We start from the raw sequence: 18,945 nt of genomic DNA, 5'->3' as shown, positions 1-18,945 counted from the left end.
AATTAAAATCAAGCTATCCTGGCTGAAGGGGGTGAAACCCCGAAACCGGTCCTAGGATGCTTGTATCCAGTCCAGGGAGGACCTGGCCTGGTAGTTTGGGCTGGACTGTTCCCATTGGGCACAGGGTCAAGACTGATTTGCATATGGCTGGGTCAAACTGGAATGGCATGGTGAGCAAAAAAAGCAATGGATTTAGGCACAGAGCTCTGTACTGGTGTGAATGTATGACATTGTTCTGCATTATTTCCATCAATAGTTCTTTTTGGATTTGTCACCCTGAGTGGGACGGGTATGCTCAGACATGAGTCCCGTGCTCTCCATGCCACTGGAATCAAGCTATCCTAGCTGAAGAGAGGTGAAACCCCAAAACCGGTCCTAGGATGCTTGTTTCCAGTCCAGGGAGGACCTGGCCTGGCAGTTCGGGCTAGACTGTTTCCATTGGGCACAGGGTCAAGACTAATTTGCATATGGTTGGGTCCAAACTGGAATGGCATGGTGAGCAAAAAAGCAATGGATTTAGGCACAGATCTCTGTACTGGGGTGAATGTATGACATTGTTCTGCATTCTGTCCATCAATAGTTCTTTTTGCATTTGTCACCCCGAGTGGTACAGGTATGCTTGGACGTGAGTCGCGTGCTCTCCATGCCACTGGAATCAAGCTAATCTGGCTGAAGAGGGGTGAAACCCCAAAACCAGTCCTAGGATGCTTGCTTCCAGTCCAGGGAGGACCTGGCATAGCAGTTTTGGTTGTACTGTTCCCATTGGGCACAGGGTCAAGACTGATTTGCATATGGCTGGGTCCAAACTGGAATGGCATGGTGAGGAAAAAAACGATGGATTTAAGCGCAGATCTCTGTACTGGGGTGAATGTATAACATTGTTCTGCATTCTGTCCATCAATGGTTCTTTTTGCATTTGTCACCCCGATTGGGACGGGTATAATCAGATGTGAGTCCCGTGCTCTCCATGCCACTGGAATCAAGCTATCCTGGCTGAAGAGGGGTGAAACCCCAAAACCGGTCCTAGGATGCTAGCTTCCAGTCCAGGGAGGACCTGGCCTGGCAGTTCGGGCTAGACTGTTCCCATTAGGCACAGGGTCAAGACTGATTTGCATATGGCTGGGTCCAAACTGGAATGGCACGGTGAGCAAAAAAACGATGGATTTAGGCCCGGATCTCTGTACTGGGGTGAATGTATGACATTGTTCTGCATTCTGTTCCTCAATAGTTCTTTCTGCATTTGTCACCCCGAGTGGTACGGATATGCTCAGACGTGAGTCCTGTGCTCTCCATGCCACTGGAATCAAGCTATTCTGGCTGAAGAGGGGTGAAACCCCAAAACCGGTCCTAGGATGCTTGTTTCCTGTCCCGGGAGGACCTGGCCTGGCAGTTTGGGCTGGACTGTTCCCATTCGGCACAGGATCAAGACTGATTTGTATATGGCTGGGTCCAAACCCGAATGGCATGGTGAGCAAGAAAACGATGGATTTAGGCCCAGATCTCTGTACTGGGGTGAATGTATGACATTGTTCTGCATTTTGTCCATCAATAGTTCTTTTTGCATTTGTCACCCCGAGTGGGACGGGTATGCTCAGACGTGAGTCCTGTGCTCTCCATGCCACTGGAATCAAGCTATTCTGGCTGAAGAGGGGTGAAACCCCAAAACCGGTCCTAGGATGCTTGTTTCCTGTCCCGGGAGGACCTGGCCTGGCAGTTTGGGCTGGACTGTTCCCATTGGGCACAGGATCAAGACTGATTTGCATATGGCTGGGTCCAAACTGGAATGGCATGATGAGCAAAAAAACGATGGGGCAGATTTACAATAAAGTGACGCATCTGTGAAGATGCGACACATTCCCTACGCCACTTTGAGAAAGCCTTGTGCCACTAAGGATGCCCCGTATTTACAATACGGTGCACCATGGCGCAAAGATTGACAGATGCGTCAGAAATTCTAACGAATCTGTTGACGCAAAAGTCACGCATTGTTGGAGTCGTGTCGCAAGCACAACGCAACTCAAGCAATGCAGGAGGATGCCTATCCTCATTGTGCTGCGTCACTCCTTACGCCTGCTTCAAGCAGGCGTAAGAATTTGACGCAGTGGCGTCCTAGAAGTGGCGCAGTGAAATCTTGTAGATTTCACTGCGTCACTTCTACGCCCACCCTGCATACATTATACCTGACGCAGGTATAATGTGACGCAGGGCCTTACAACGTGACGCATCTCCCTAGATGCGTCACATTGTAAACGGGCTGCATGTTTACGCTGCTGCTGCGTCATAAAAAGTGACGCAACTGTGGCGCAAAAATGACGCAAGAGGCATGTAAATCTGCCCCGATGGATTTAGGCCCAGATCTCTGTACTGGGGTGAATGTATGACATTATTCTGCATTCTGTCCATCAATAGTTCTTTTTGCATTTGTCACCCCGAGTGGGACAGGTATGCTCAGACATAAGTCCTGTGCTCTCCATGCGACTGGAATCAAGCTATCCTGGCTGAAGGGGGTGAAACCCTGAAATCGGTCCTAGGATGCTTGTTTCCAGTCCAGGGAGGACCTGGCCTGGCAGTTCGGGCTGGACTGTTTCCATTGGGCACAGGGTCAAGACTGATTTGCATATGGCTGGGTCCAAACTGGAGTGGCATGGTGAGCAAAAAAGCTATGGATTTAGGCACAGATCTCTGTACTGGGGTGAATGTATGACATTGTTCTGCATTCTGTCCATCAATAGTTCTTTTTGGATTTGTCACCCCGAGTGGGACGGGTATGCTCAGATGTGAGTCCCGTGCTCTACATGCCACTGGAATCAAGCTATCCTGGCTGAAGAGGGGTGAAACCCCAAAACTGGTCCTAGGATGCTTGCTTCCAGTCCAGGGAGGACCTGGCCTGCCAGATCTGGCTGTACTGTTCCCATTGGGCACAGGGTCAAGACTGATTTGCATATGGCTGGGTCCAAACTGGAATGGCATGGTGAGCAAAACAACGGATTTAGGCCCAGAGCTCTGTACTGGGGTGAATGTATGAAATTGTTCTGCATTCTGTCCATCAATAGTTCTTTTTGCATTTGTCACCCCGAGTGGTACAGGTATGCTTGGACGCTAGTCCCGTGCTCTCCATGCCACTGGAATCAAGCTATCCTAGCTGAAGAGGGGTGAAACCCCAAAACTGGTCCTAGGATGCTTGCTTCCAGTCCAGGGAGGACCTGGCCTGGCAGTTTTGGCTGTACTGTTCCCATTGGGCACAGGGTCAAGACTGATTTGCATATGGCTGGGTCCAAACTGGAATGGCATGGTGAGCAAGAAAACAATGGATTAAGGCCCAGATCTCTGTACTGGGGTGAATGTATGACATTGTTTTACATTTTGTCCATCAATAGTTCTTTTTGCATTTGTCACCCCGAGTGGGACGGTATGCTCAGATGTGAGTCCCGTGCTCTCCATGCCACTGGAATCAAGCTATCCTGGCTGAAGAGGGGTGAAACCCCAAAACCGGTCCTAGGATGCTTGCTTCCGGTCCAGGGAGGACCTGGCCTGGCAGTTCGGGCTGGACTGCTCCCATTAGGCACAGGGTCAAGACTGATTTGCATATGGCTGGGTCCAAACTGGAATGGCATGGTGAGCAAAAAAACAATGGATTTAGGCCCAGATCTCTGTACTGGGGTGAATGTATGACATTGTTCTGCATTCTGTTCCTCAATAGTTCTTTCTGCATTTGTCAACCCGAGTGGTACGGATATGCTCAGACGTGAGTCCTGTGCTCTTCATGCCACTGGAATCAAGCTATTCTGGCTGAAGAGGGGTGAAACCCCGAAACCGGTCCTAGGATGCTTGTTTCCAGTCGCGGGAGGACCTGGCCTGGCAGTTTGGGCTGGACTGTTCCCATTGGGCACAGGGTCAAGACTGATTTGCATATGGCTGGGTCCAAACTGGAATGGCATGGTGAGCAAGAAAACGATGGATTTAGGCCGAGATCTCTGTACTGGGGTGAATGTATGACATTGTTCTGCATTTTGTCCATCAATAGTTCTTTTTGCATTTGTCACCCCGAGTGGGACGGGTATGCTCAGACGTGAGTCCCGTGCTCTCCATGCCACTGGAATCAAGCTATCCTGGCTGAAGTGGGGTGAAAACCCCAAACCGGTCCTAGGATGCTTGTTTCCAGTCCAGGGAGGATGTGGCTTGGCAGTTTGGGCTGGACTGTTCCCATTGGACACAGGATCAAGACTGATTTGCATATGGCTGGGTCCAAACTGGAATGGCATGGTGAGCAAGAAAACGATGGATTTAGGCCGAGATCTCTGTACTGGGGTGAATGTATGACATTGTTCTGCATTTTGTCCATCAATAGTTCTTTTTGCATTTGTCACCCCGAGTGGGACAGGTATGCTCAGACATAAGTCCTGTGCTCTCCATGCGACTGGAATCAAGCTATCCTGGCTGAAGGGGGTGAAACCCTGAAATCGGTCCTAGGATGCTTGTTTCCAGTCCAGGGAGGACCTGGCCTGGCAGTTCGGGCTGGACTGTTTCCATTGGGCACAGGGTCAAGACTGATTTGCATATGGCTGGGTCCAAACTGGAGTGGCATGGTGAGCAAAAAAGCAATGGATTTAGGCACAGATCTCTGTACTGGGGTGAATGTATGACATTGTTCTGCATTCTGTCCATCAATAGTTCTTTTTGGATTTGTCACCCCGAGTGGGACGGGTATGCTCAGATGTGAGTCCCGTGCTCTACAAGCCACTGGAATCAAGCTATCCTGGCTGAAGAGGGGTGAAACCCCAAAACTGGTCCTAGGATGCTTGCTTCCAGTCCAGGGAGGACCTGGCCTGCCAGTTCTGGCTGTACTGTTCCCATTGGGCACAGGGTCAAGACTGATTTGCATATGGCTGGGTCCAAACTGGAATGGCATGGTGAGCAAAACAACGGATTTAGGCCCAGAGCTCTGTACTGGGGTGAATGTATGAAATTGTTCTGCATTCTGTCCATCAATAGTTCTTTTTGCATTTGTCACCCCGAGTGGTACAGGTATGCTTGGACGTGAGTCCCGTGCTCTCCATGCCACTGGAATCAAGCTATCCTAGCTGAAGAGCGGTGAAACCCCAAAACCGGTCCTAGGATGCTTGTTTCCAGTCCAGGGAGGACCTGGCCTTGCAGTTCGGGCTGGACTGTTTCCATTGGGCACAGGGTCAAGACGAATTTGCATATGGCTGGGTCCAAACTGGAATGGCATGGTGAGCAAAAAAGCAATGGATTTAGGCACAGATCTCTGTACTGGGGTGAATGTATGACATTGTTCTGCATTCTGTCCATCAATAGTTCTTTTTGGATTTGTCACCCCGAGTGGGACGGTTATGCTCAGACATAAGTCCCGTGCTCTCCATGAAATTAAAATCAAGCTATCCTGGCTGAAGGGGGTGAAACCCCGAAACCGGTCCTAGGATGCTTGTATCCAGTCCAGGGAGGACCTGGCCTGGTAGTTCGGGCTGGACTGTTCCCATTGGGCACAGGGTCAAGACTGATTTGCATATGGCTGGGTCAAACTGGAATGGCATGGTGAGCAAAAAAAGCAATGGATTTAGGCACAGAGCTCTGTACTGGTGTGAATGTATGACATTGTTCTGCATTATTTCCATCAATAGTTCTTTTTGGATTTGTCACCCTGAGTGGGACGGGTATGCTCAGACATGAGTCCCGTGCTCTCCATGCCACTGGAATCAAGCTATCCTAGCTGAAGAGAGGTGAAACCCCAAAACCGGTCCTAGGATGCTTGTTTCCAGTCCAGGGAGGACCTGGCCTGGCAGTTCGGGCTGGACTGTTTCCATTGGGCACAGGGTCAAGACTAATTTGCATATGGTTGGGTCCAAACTGGAATGGCATGGTGAGCAAAAAAGCAATGGATTTAGGCACAGATCTCTGTACTGGGGTGAATGTATGACATTGTTCTGCATTCTGTCCATCAATAGTTCTTTTTGCATTTGTCACCCCGAGTGGGACGGGTATGCTCAGACGTGAGTCCCGTGCTCTCCATGCCACTGGAATCAAGCTAATCTGGCTGAAGAGGGGTGAAACCCCAAAACCAGTCCTAGGATGCTTGCTTCCAGTCCAGGGAGGACCTGGCATAGCAGTTTTGGCTGTACTGTTCCCATTGGGCACAGGGTCAAGACTGATTTGCATATGGCTGGGTCCAAACTGGAATGGCATGGTGAGGAAAAAAACGATGGATTTAAGCGCAGATCTCTGTACTGGGGTGAATGTATGACATTGTTCTGCATTCTGTTCCTCAATAGTTCTTTCTGCATTTGTCACCCCGAGTGGTACGGATATGCTCAGACGTGAGTCCTGTGCTCTCCATGCCACTGGAATCAAGCTATTCTGGCTGAAGAGGGGTGAAACCCCAAAACCGGTCCTAGGATGCTTGTTTCCTGTCCCGGGAGGACCTGGCCTGGCAGTTTGGGCTGGACTGTTCCCATTGGGCACAGGATCAAGACTGATTTGCATATGGCTGGGTCCAAACTGGAATGGCATGATGAGCAAAAAAACGATGGGGCAGATTTACAATAAAGTGACGCATCTGTGAAGATGCGACACATTCCCTACGCCACTTTGAGAAAGCCTTGTGCCACTAAGGATGCCCCGTATTTACAATACGGTGCACCATGGCGCAAAGATTGAGAGATGCGTCAGAAATTCTAACGAATCTGTTGACGCAAAAGTCACGCATTGTTGGAGTCGTGTCGCAAGCACAACGCAACTCAAGCAATGCAGGAGGATGCCTATCCTCATTGTGCTGCGTCACTCCTTACGCCTGCTTCAAGCAGGCGTAAGAATTTGACGCAGTGGCGTCCTAGAAGTGGCGCAGTGAAATCTTGTAGATTTCACTGCGTCACTTCTACGCCCACCCTGCATACATTATACCTGACGCAGGTATAATGTGACGCAGGGCCTTACAACGTGACGCATCTCCCTAGATGCGTCACATTGTAAACGGGCTGCATGTTTACGCTGCTGCTGCGTCATAAAAAGTGACGCAACTGTGGCGCAAAAATGACGCAAGAGGCATGTAAATCTGCCCCGATGGATTTAGGCCCAGATCTCTGTACTGGGGTGAATGTATGACATTATTCTGCATTCTGTCCATCAATAGTTCTTTTTGCATTTGTCACCCCGAGTGGGACAGGTATGCTCAGACATAAGTCCTGTGCTCTCCATGCGACTGGAATCAAGCTATCCTGGCTGAAGGGGGTGAAACCCTGAAATCGGTCCTAGGATGCTTGTTTCCAGTCCAGGGAGGACCTGGCCTGGCAGTTCGGGCTGGACTGTTTCCATTGGGCACAGGGTCAAGACTGATTTGCATATGGCTGGGTCCAAACTGGAGTGGCATGGTGAGCAAAAAAGCTATGGATTTAGGCACAGATCTCTGTACTGGGGTGAATGTATGACATTGTTCTGCATTCTGTCCATCAATAGTTCTTTTTGGATTTGTCACCCCGAGTGGGACGGGTATGCTCAGATGTGAGTCCCGTGCTCTACATGCCACTGGAATCAAGCTATCCTGGCTGAAGAGGGGTGAAACCCCAAAACTGGTCCTAGGATGCTTGCTTCCAGTCCAGGGAGGACCTGGCCTGCCAGATCTGGCTGTACTGTTCCCATTGGGCACAGGGTCAAGACTGATTTGCATATGGCTGGGTCCAAACTGGAATGGCATGGTGAGCAAAACAACGGATTTAGGCCCAGAGCTCTGTACTGGGGTGAATGTATGAAATTGTTCTGCATTCTGTCCATCAATAGTTCTTTTTGCATTTGTCACCCCGAGTGGTACAGGTATGCTTGGACGCTAGTCCCGTGCTCTCCATGCCACTGGAATCAAGCTATCCTAGCTGAAGAGGGGTGAAACCCCAAAACTGGTCCTAGGATGCTTGCTTCCAGTCCAGGGAGGACCTGGCCTGGCAGTTTTGGCTGTACTGTTCCCATTGAGCACAGGGTCAAGACTGATTTGCATATGGCTGGGTCCAAACTGGAATGGCATGGTGAGCAAGAAAACAATGGATTAAGGCCCAGATCTCTGTACTGGGGTGAATGTATGACATTGTTTTACATTTTGTCCATCAATAGTTCTTTTTGCATTTGTCACCCCGAGTGGGACGGTATGCTCAGATGTGAGTCCCGTGCTCTCCATGCCACTGGAATCAAGCTATCCTGGCTGAAGAGGGGTGAAACCCCAAAACCGGTCCTAGGATGCTTGCTTCCGGTCCAGGGAGGACCTGGCCTGGCAGTTCGGGCTGGACTGCTCCCATTAGGCACAGGGTCAAGACTGATTTGCATATGGCTGGGTCCAAACTGGAATGGCATGGTGAGCAAAAAAACAATGGATTTAGGCCCAGATCTCTGTCCTGGGGTGAATGTATGACATTGTTCTGCATTCTGTTCCTCAATAGTTCTTTCTGCATTTGTCAACCCGAGTGGTACGGATATGCTCAGACGTGAGTCCTGTGCTCTTCATGCCACTGGAATCAAGCTATTCTGGCTGAAGAGGGGTGAAACCCCGAAACCGGTCCTAGGATGCTTGTTTCCAGTCGCGGGAGGACCTGGCCTGGCAGTTTGGGCTGGACTGTTCCCATTGGGCACAGGGTCAAGACTGATTTGCATATGGCTGGGTCCAAACTGGAATGGCATGGTGAGCAAGAAAACGATGGATTTAGGCCGAGATCTCTGTACTGGGGTGAATGTATGACATTGTTCTGCATTTTGTCCATCAATAGTTCTTTTTGCATTTGTCACCCCGAGTGGGACGGGTATGCTCAGACGTGAGTCCCGTGCTCTCCATGCCACTGGAATCAAGCTATCCTGGCTGAAGTGGGGTGAAACCCCCAAACCGGTCCTAGGATGCTTGTTTCCAGTCCAGGGAGGATGTGGCTTGGCAGTTTGGGCTGGACTGTTCCCATTGGACACAGGATCAAGACTGATTTGCACATGGCTGGGTCCAAACTGGAATGGCATGATGAGCAAAAAAACGACGGGGCAGATTTACAATAAAGTGACGCATCTGTGAAGATGCGTCACTTTCCCTACGCCACTTTGAGAAAGCCTTGTGCCACTAAGGATGCCCCGTATTTACAATACGGCGCACCATGGCGCAAAGATTGTCAGATGCGTCAGAAATTCTAACGCATCTGTTGACGCAAAAGTCACGCATTGCTGGAGTTGTGTCGCAAGCACGACGCAACTCAAGAAATGCAGGAGGATGCCTATCCTCATTGTGCTGCGTCACTCCTTACGCCTGCTTCAAGCAGGCGTAAGAATTTGACGCAGTGGCGTCCTAGAAGTGGCGCAGTGAAATCTTGTAGATTTCAATGCGTCACTTCTATGCCCACCCTGCATACATTATACCTGAAGCAGGTATAATGTGACGCAGGGCCTTACAACGTGACGCATCTCCCTAGATGCGTCACATTGTAAACGGGCCGCATGTTTACGCTGCTGCTGCGTCATAAAAGGTGACGCAACTGTGGCGCAAAAATGACGCAAGAGGCATGTAAATCTGCCCCGATGGATTTAGGCCCAGATCTCTGTACTGGGGTAATTGTATGACATTGTTCTGCATTCTGTCCATCAATAGTTCTTTTTGCATTTGTCACCCCGAGTGGGACAGGTATGCTCAGACATAAGTCCTGTGCTCTCCATGCGACTGGAATCAAGCTATCCTGGCTGAAGGGGGTGAAACCCTGAAATCGGTCCTAGGATGCTTGTTTCCAGTCCAGGGAGGACCTGGCCTGGCAGTTCGGGCTGGACTGTTTCCATTGGGCACAGGGTCAAGACTGATTTGCATATGGCTGGGTCCAAACTGGAGTGGCATGGTGAGCAAAAAAGCAATGGATTTAGGCACAGATCTCTGTACTGGGGTGAATGTATGACATTGTTCTGCATTCTGTCCATCAATAGTTCTTTTTGGATTTGTCACCCCGAGTGGGACGGGTATGCTCAGATGTGAGTCCCGTGCTCTACATGCCACTGGAATCAAGCTATCCTGGCTGAAGAGTTGTGAAACCCCAAAACTGTTCCTAGGATGCTTGCTTCCAGTCCAGGGAGGACCTGGCCTGCCAGTTCTGGCTGTACTGTTCCCATTGGGCACAGGGGCAAGACTGATTTGCATATGGCTGGGTCCAAACTGGAATGGCATGGTGAGCAAAAAAACGATGGATTTAGGCCCAGATCTCTGTACTGGGGTGAATGTATGACATTGTTCTGCATTCTGTTCCTCAATAGTTCTTTTTGCATTTGTCACCCGGAGTGGGACGGGTATGCTCAGACGTGAGTCCCGTGTTCTCCATGCCACTGGAATCAAGCTCTCCTGGCTGAAGAGGGGTGAAACTTCAAAACCGGTCCTGGGATGCTTGCTTCGAGTCCAGGGAGGACCTGGCCTGGCAGTTCAGGCTGGACTGTTCCCATTAGGCACAGGGTCAAGACTGATTTGCAAATGGCTGGGTCCAAACTGGAATGGCATGGTGAGCAAAAAAACGATGGATTTAGGCCCAGATCTCTGTACTGGGGTGAATGTATGACATTGTTCTGCATTCTGTTCCTCAATAGTTCTTTTTGAATTTGTCACCCCGAGTGGTACGGATATGCTCAGACGTGTGTCCCGTGCTCTCCATGCCACTGGAATCAAGCTATTCTGGCTGAAGAGGGGTGAAACCCTGAAACTGGTCCTAGGATGCTTGTTTCCAGTCCAGGGAGGACCTGGCCTGGCAGTTTGGGCTGGACTGTTCCCATTGGGCACAGGGTCAAGACTGATTTGCATATGGCTGGGTCCAAACTGGAATGTTTATGGGTGGGGCAATTACATTTTTGCAGTAGTTGAGCTGCTCAATGGTCCTCAGTCAATTTTGATGTGTCAACCTTATCAGCGGTATTGAAATGGAGGTTGAAATCCCCTCAGAGAGTAATATTTGGGGTGGTGTCTACTAGTGTGACTGCTACGTCTTGTAGGGGTTGGAGGAATAGCCCACGTCCACCTGGCGGGCGGTAAATGAGCACTCCGGAGAAGGACTGTACCACGGATGGTGCAATGGTGTAAAAGAGACTCTCACAGTCAGCGTCAATGTTGGCTTCAACCCGACATTTGAATTATTTTTTAATTCTTTCCCTCCCTGTCTTTCCGTTGAATATTGTAGCCAGCAGGGAGAGTTTGCACCTGGGCTGGGTCAGACTCGTTATGGAGCCAGGTATCCGTTAAAAATAATATTTCTGGTGTCTCATCTTCCAGGAGTGATTTTAGCTCAGTGGAGTGTTTAGGTAGAGATCGACAGTGTAAGCGAGGCCCAAAAATATTTACATACTGGGAAGAAGTAGCAGAAACTCTGTCTGCGGCCACAGAAACAACCGTGCAGGGACTCGGACAACATTTCCTGTTATGGATCACAAAGTGTTCCTCCAGAGGCAAAACATTAAATAAATCCTTGGACCTGGCTCTGGTAGTAGCAAAGCGTAGACTAGCTATGTGTTGAAAGGCAAGGATCCCCCCGCCTCTCTCCCAATGGCTTAAAGACCTGCGCAGAACCTTAATGGCTGAGTTAGACATCACACAGGAGTGACAGACAGTATCACTGAGATCAACTAATCCCCCAAATTGGAGGGCATACCTTACAGTCATTGAAACTAAACTAGTAAACAAAGAATTGTTAACCACATGCGAGGCGGTTAGGCACCATGCAGTTATCAATATGATAATTGCATGGTGCCTAACCGCCTCGCATGTGGTTAACATGCGAGGCGGTTAGGCACATGCAGTTATCACATTGATAACTGCATGGTGTGCAAAGTGTGCTACTGCTTTCCATCAGCATCATTGAAGTAGCCCTGCCATGTAGATTCAAATTGCTCTTCCTCGTGTAAAGATGAAGATAGCTCCCTACTCAGATAGAGTTTTTATGTTCAAACAACCAGTTAAGAGATTCTGGGGCAGATGTATCATTGTAGCAGTTTGCGAGTCCTTAATAGCGATTTTTAGAGAATCGATATTAATGGCTCACAAAATGCTACGTAGGTAGTAATCGCAATAATTTTTGCGATTTCTAAATATTCCTTAATTGTGCATCGCAAATTGCGATTCGCAATTAAGGAATCCCTTCCCATTCATTCCTATGGGCCAAAAGGCCCATGTGAAAGAATGGGAATTGCATGCGCAATTTGCAAGTACCCAATAGGTGCTTCCAAATTGCGCATGCTATTTCAAGGGTGCAAGGGATCCAAAAGGACAACCTGTTGCACCCCTGAAATGTGCATGTGTGCACATGTGGCACACATACATACCCTAATAACAAGTAGCATTTAGGGATTCACAAATTGCGATTCTCTAAATGCATGCGCAAAATAGGGAATTGCAAATGATGCGATTCCCTATTTTGCGAGTAGGTTTTTCTTTCCTACATTGCACACAGCTAAATTGTGATCGCAAACGCTGAAATTCTGCAAATTTCAGCATTTGCAATCGCAATTTAGCTTGATACATCTGAGCCTCTGCTCTTTATCATTATTCTAAATAAATAGGCCAATCTGAAGATAATACATAATTCAAAGTTAATCCTCGTTGGAACTAGCACTTTCTGGTTGCCTGAGGCGATACCATAGCCAGACAGAACCTTCCACTCCCGTCATGGGCTGGGGATTAGTCACTGCATAACCTGCGCTCAACCTAGGGTAGCTTGGCACTGAGCAGTCAGCATTATCACAGAATCATTATGTAAAAAATTGGCACAACACTCCCACACAATAACTACATATAGCTTCACAAAAGAGACTTCACACTTGGTGTATGCAAATAAGGTTTATATTCAACACACACATCAATTAAGACAACACGAACATCATGTATTTCTGGGTATAAATCGCATTTGGAAATATTAATGGCAAAACTAGACCCAACCGTGTTAAAAAAATGACATCAGTAGTATGCACACTTTGGGAAGATCCCATTTTACACCCCAGCACCCTTATATGGTGCAAAATGTTGTCAAATCCTAGGCCCACCCTGGCAATCATTAAAATTCAATACCACACAGTTATAGGGTACACCCTAGATCACAACGATATCAAAAGGTAGTACAGAGAAAGTATTACAAAACCTTTAAGCAGCACAGTGCGCTGAGGCTGCACAGGTCAACCCAATGTCAAACGTAGTACTCTGTTGGCAAGGAATAAATGTGTAAAGCCACACCACTGGGCATTGTAATAATTCCCGGCTGGTCCACAGGCAGTCACTCCCACACACACAGACTCACTCAGAACTGATACGTAGTGCAATGGATATCAGGCGGGTTTATATATGCACTTTCACACATAAGCACACAGCAGCATAATGTAGTGCAAACAAAAGTCCCACTTAGTAAGAGCTCCCAGTAAGAAGGGGTTGGGAGGTAGCAGGACTAATTAGGAGGCAGTTGTCAAGTGGGGGTTTGGCCACCACTCGGGAAGTTCACCCACAGAATGCAGAGCAGAAGCGGGCTGAGGGCAATAGTTGGCCACTCAAAAGGGTTCCACAATGTGCCTTCTTGTACCAGCCCAGTTTTATGAAGCACAAGTGGGTCACTCAGTCTCTTGATCCACTTCCGATTGCTCTCAAAAGCGTTCCTTCAGCCCAGACAATCACTCTCACTACCCAGGGCCAATCTGGGCAATACTTCCTGGCAACACAATGTTGTCAGGGGCCTGGTGAGGAGAGGGCAGTTGGTTCGCCTTAATGAGGGCCCAAAAGGAACAATCAATGACGGGAATGAAGCTGGGGAGCCTCTTGGAAGAAAGAGTAACCCCATCAGTCACACGTCAATCAGAGTATCATCCAGGCACTCTGGGCACAATGTCTGGTGATCGATCATACGAGTCACACCAGATAATTCTGGTCTCACACAAAGAAGAATTGCAAATTCCTCACCTCCCTGGAAATGAGGCACAACGTCCGATGAGCATTGATATAAGCTGCGCCAGACAATACCCATCACACACAGGGAAGAGTTGCAAATTCTGTACCTCCCTGGAAATGAGGTACGATGTCCGAAGCCTGCTGATATGGGTCATGCCAGACAATCCCGGTTACACACAATGAAGAGTCGCAAAGTCAGTACCTCTCTGGAAATAAGGCACAGTGCCTGGTGCGCGTTGATACTGGTTGCACCAGGCAATTCTGGTCACACACAGTCGCAAGTTTAGCAATGCCACATGAGGTAGAATGAGGCACTACTACGGTCACACCCTCACCTCCGGGGTCACAACAAGAGAGATGCGGCACGATCAACGACACAGGCCACGCTGGATCCCGAAACTGGTGAACCTGCTCACCACCAACAAGACGCTTACACCCATGTGTAAATTCTCTGCCTTTTGCCACCCTCAGGGCTTATCCTAGGGGTGCTCTTGTGGCAGTGGAAGGCCCACTCAGGGTTGGCTAATAACTGAAAAATGACAACTTGAGCACACGCGCAACTGCACATCCACAGGCCGGCAATGTCAGGCCTGATACATGTTTTACAGGTTATTCTAGTGGGTGGCACACACAGTGCTCCATCCTGCTACTAGCTAGTGCAGTACCTGCCCTGGGTATGTGGTGTACCTTTTTACAGGGCACTCATAGGCACTGTACCTAATCCAATCAAGTATGCCCCAATTCTTTATAGGAAGGGCACTCATGCTTGCGCACTGTATTACAGTGGAAAAGTGCCCAGAGTCCTAAGGTCATGAAAAGAGAGTCAGCAAAAACTAAGAGGAAAAAAACCTAAATGTTTTAGGGTAATCCCCTGAAAAGGGCAATGTCCAACAATCTTCTAAGCTAATAAGAAGTCCATTCACAAAACCAATTTGAATCACAAATGCCCAGTAGCACTCCAAACACCAATTTCCGAGGTCATCATCCAAAACATCATTTTGCAAAAATAATCTGTCCAGGACAATTTTCACAGACCATTTTCCAAATGTGAATCTAGTAGTCTAACCCCTAGCAAAGCAGTCTTAAAGGTAGGCCCCAGAGGGCAGTTCAAAATGCAAACTACAAAATTTACTCAAAAGAATATCACTGAAAAATTAAAGTTGACAAGCCAATCCTACATGGAAATCTCAGAATACATCTTCAAATGTTAGTCTTGAGGCCTTGCTCATGGCCAGAGCACCACCAGTCCAATCCCTTAAACCAGTTGTTCGAAGTCAATAATCTCATGCCCAAATCATCTACTTCCTAGACAAAGTGTCCTTTGAAATTGAATCCAACTTTACATTCTGCTTTGGATAATCGGGTTGGAAATACCAACAACAAAGAGCATATTTCAACATATAATATAGCGTACCCGGGCTATACCGGCCATTAAAGGCCGTCTCCAGTGTTTAACAAGGGAGTGGGACTTTAGTGGCAGGTATAGCCCTGCTATGAAAGGCTATAAGGCTAGTAGAACATTCTGCCACTAGAGGGCAGAATGTTCTAACAAATAAAACAAAGGCCTCTGAGAGCCCGAGGGGGTTTAAATCCCCTCGGTCTCCGAGCGGCCTTTGTTCACAGCAACAGCTGTGAACAAAAACAATGTGGAATGTTGCTCTGCAGGCTTTTACCGGACCGTAGAAGCACGCAGCACTCCATTGTATTCAATGGAGTGCTCCACATTCCAATGCTCTAATTATACATACAAAATGATGCCGAGCTTTATTAAATGCAAACTACATATAGAAGAGTAGACATGTAAATAGAGTTAATCTGATTCTATGGTTGACACTTGTTTTCCATTAAATATCCACTCTATATTTGTTGACATTAACAGCTGGCAGTTGGAGGAAGCATGGTGTAACCTAGGCAGATTAAGACAAAGATGGAATGAAATCCGTAATGAAAGTGTAATGGGAATATTAACTGTACTTTGAAAGGGTTATGTCCAATACACTTCTAGGCCTAATATACAAGGGACATGGGATTGTTTCTGGACTGTCATTATTGAACGAGAATTGGGCTGGACAGAAGAGAAGGCCTGACATGAAGACCCTGTTTAATGCTAGAGTGGTTGTGTAGAAGCTAAGATAATGTAGAAATGGTGCAGAACAAAACATGGTGTAAGAGTGGTATAAAACTATGGAAATTGATTGTGTTGTGGTGAGTACTGCAGATGGCACCAGGTTTAAAAGTTGGATAGGTCACAATAAAGTAATATAGACAGAGGAGTAGGTAAGGTTGATTAGAAGATGCTGTATAGTGGGGAATGAAGCATGAATTTTTGAAAAAATAATGTTTGGATAGTGCAGTAGTAGTAGTAGTAGGGGGCATGGGGTAGTAATGCGTGAGAGGTCGATGAAATAAATTTCACATGGCTTAAAACATTTTTTTTTAAATTCACTGTCTGACGTTTTGATAGTAATGGTACGATATTCCGAGATATAAATAATTGTTTTCGCAGTAGTCACTCCGCCTGAGATTTTTATTGTTTCCTTATTTCTTTCTAAAGAATTGTACATAGCACAACACATGACTTTCATTTACTTTAGAGCACTGTGTATGAACAAAGAGTGAAAACGTTGCACTGAAAAAAAAATTAGATCCCAGTGGTAAGAGAAGAGCCCCCGTCCAATATTCCTCATTTACTATCCCTATATACACCATGAAAGACATAAATATTGATACTTCACTGGTTGGTGTATTTTCACAGGGAGCATGTAAAGTGGCTCTGAAGTGTAAATCATGGCAATTATGTAATCCACATAACTGATTTTTCAGATTGTACCGCTTTGTATCAACACTAACAATATCATGCAATAAGAATATCCGGTACAGAATAATGAGGGACAGCATATAGAAAGCTAACTGCCAGTAGGTAGTTATAGTTACAATCTAGTTTCCATTGGAAAAGCATTTTTTGATTTGCTAATAACTTTGGTGTCATTTGACGAATCTTTGCAAAATGCTCCCCCAAAAAAGTCTATCGAGGTCAGCTCCTATCCTGAAAGTTTGGGGGTAATTCTTCAAGCGTGGGCTGAGAAAAAGGGGGGTTCCAAAACACGTTTTCCCCATGTTAATTTCCGTTGGAAATTTTGCGACGAACTACAGCCTGAACTGGTGAACGGAATTACCCCAAATGTGGCAGAAAGGTAGAGCTTGGTTCAGAAAGCGACCTTGTTTTTAAATGGTGTAAATCCGTTCAGTAGTTATTGAAAAATTTAAAAAATAAGAGTCAAAAAATCGATTTCCCATAGGAAACTTTGTGAAAGGCTACAGCTGAAACTACGGAACGGAATTACCCCATATTTGGCACAAAGCTAGTGCTTGGATCAGAATGCGACCTTTTTTTAAATGGTGTAAATCTGTTCAGTAGTTGCTGAGAAATTAGAAAAATAAACGTTTTGATATCTGGGTGGAGACTAAGTCCCGTGCACGAGCTTCACTGTGATTGGCTGCCAACACTCCAAACCAGGAAGTGTTGGCAGCCAGCTTGTGGCTCGGTAGAAGCGAGTCGCTAGAAAACAGAGAAACAAAGGTATACAACAAGAGAAGGGGGCAGGGTAGAAACACCTTGACCCCCTCGACCTGCTCAGGGGGTCCTAGAAGGAACCCAGGGCCCAAAAAAAAAAAAGAAATTTAATTTCAGCACGTTTGCCTAGTGGTGAAGGGATGGGGCGGGGCCTGACATAGAACGTGTGCATACTCACCCCCTGGTACATTGTAGATTGGGGGATTAAGTCCAATTCAATCCTGAGGGACCCTGGGGGTGAACTAGCCCATCAGGTACTTCCAGTATGCTCCAGGGAGCTGCTTGCAGAGAGGTGTTGAGAGGCCATGTCCCTTTTTACACCTCTCTGCAACGCAGCACTGTGGCACTTACTGGAGGTAGCTGGTGGGCTAGTTGGCCCCCAGGGACCCTCAGGACTCAAGGGGATGTAATCCCCCAATTTACAACACTCCAGGTGGCGTGTTTGCGCAGTGGTGCAGGGAGGGGGCGTGGCCTGATGTGCCAAGTGTGCAAATGCGCCCTGTGGCGCATTTTAAGTTGAATAATTAAGTCCCCTTGAATCCTGAGGGTCCCTGGGGGCCAACTAGCCCACCAGGTACCTCCAGTAAGCACCTAGGAGCTGCATTGCAGAGAGGTGGTCCAAGGCCACACCCCCTATTTACACCACTCTGCAACGCAGCTCTGTGGTGCTTACTGAAGATAGCTGGTGGGCTAGTTGGCCCCCAGGGACCCTCTGGACTCAAGGGGACTTAATCCCCCAATTTACAATGCATTAAGGGGTGTGTTTCCACAGTGGTGCAGGGAGGGGGCGTGGCCTGATGTGACAAGTGTGAAATATGCGCCCTGTGGCGCGTTTTAAGTTCGCCGATTAAGTCCCCTTGAATCCTGAGGGTCCCTAGGGGCCAACTAGCCCACCAGGTACCTCCAGTATGCGCGAGGGAGCTGGTTTGCAGAGAGGTGTTCAGAGAGGTGTTAAGAGGCCATGCCCCTTTTTACACCTCTCTGCAACACAGCTTTGTGGTGCTAACTGGAGGTACCTGGTGGGCTAGTTGGCCCCCAGGGACCATCAGGACTCAAGGTGAATTAATCCCCCAACTTAAAACACGCCAAGGGGCGCGTTTGCACAGTGGAGAAGGGAGGGGGCTGGGCCTGACATAGAAAGTGTGCATACGCACCCCCTGGCACATTTTAGATTGGGGGATTAAGTCCAATTCAATCCTGAGGGTCACTGGGGGTATTGATGAGTGACTGTATGTATGAGTGATTGTATGGGTGAATGAGTGGATGTGTGTGTAGACCTAGGAATAAGTGAGTGCGTATGTAGTAACTGGTATTGGTGTGTCGATGGTTTCGAAAATGGTAGTCTGTATATTACAGTGGGTGTATCAAAGGTTATATTAGAGTCTGAGGAGGTGCATCAGATTTTGACGTGGATAATGTCATCAGTGATGTCATTTGAGATGTCACTGACCATGTC

The sequence above is a fragment of the Triturus cristatus genome, chromosome 7 (genome assembly GCF_964204655.1).
Source record: "Triturus cristatus chromosome 7, aTriCri1.1, whole genome shotgun sequence".
Lineage (NCBI taxonomy): Eukaryota > Metazoa > Chordata > Amphibia > Caudata > Salamandridae > Triturus > Triturus cristatus.
Note: the sequence above shows the minus strand (reverse complement) of the source record.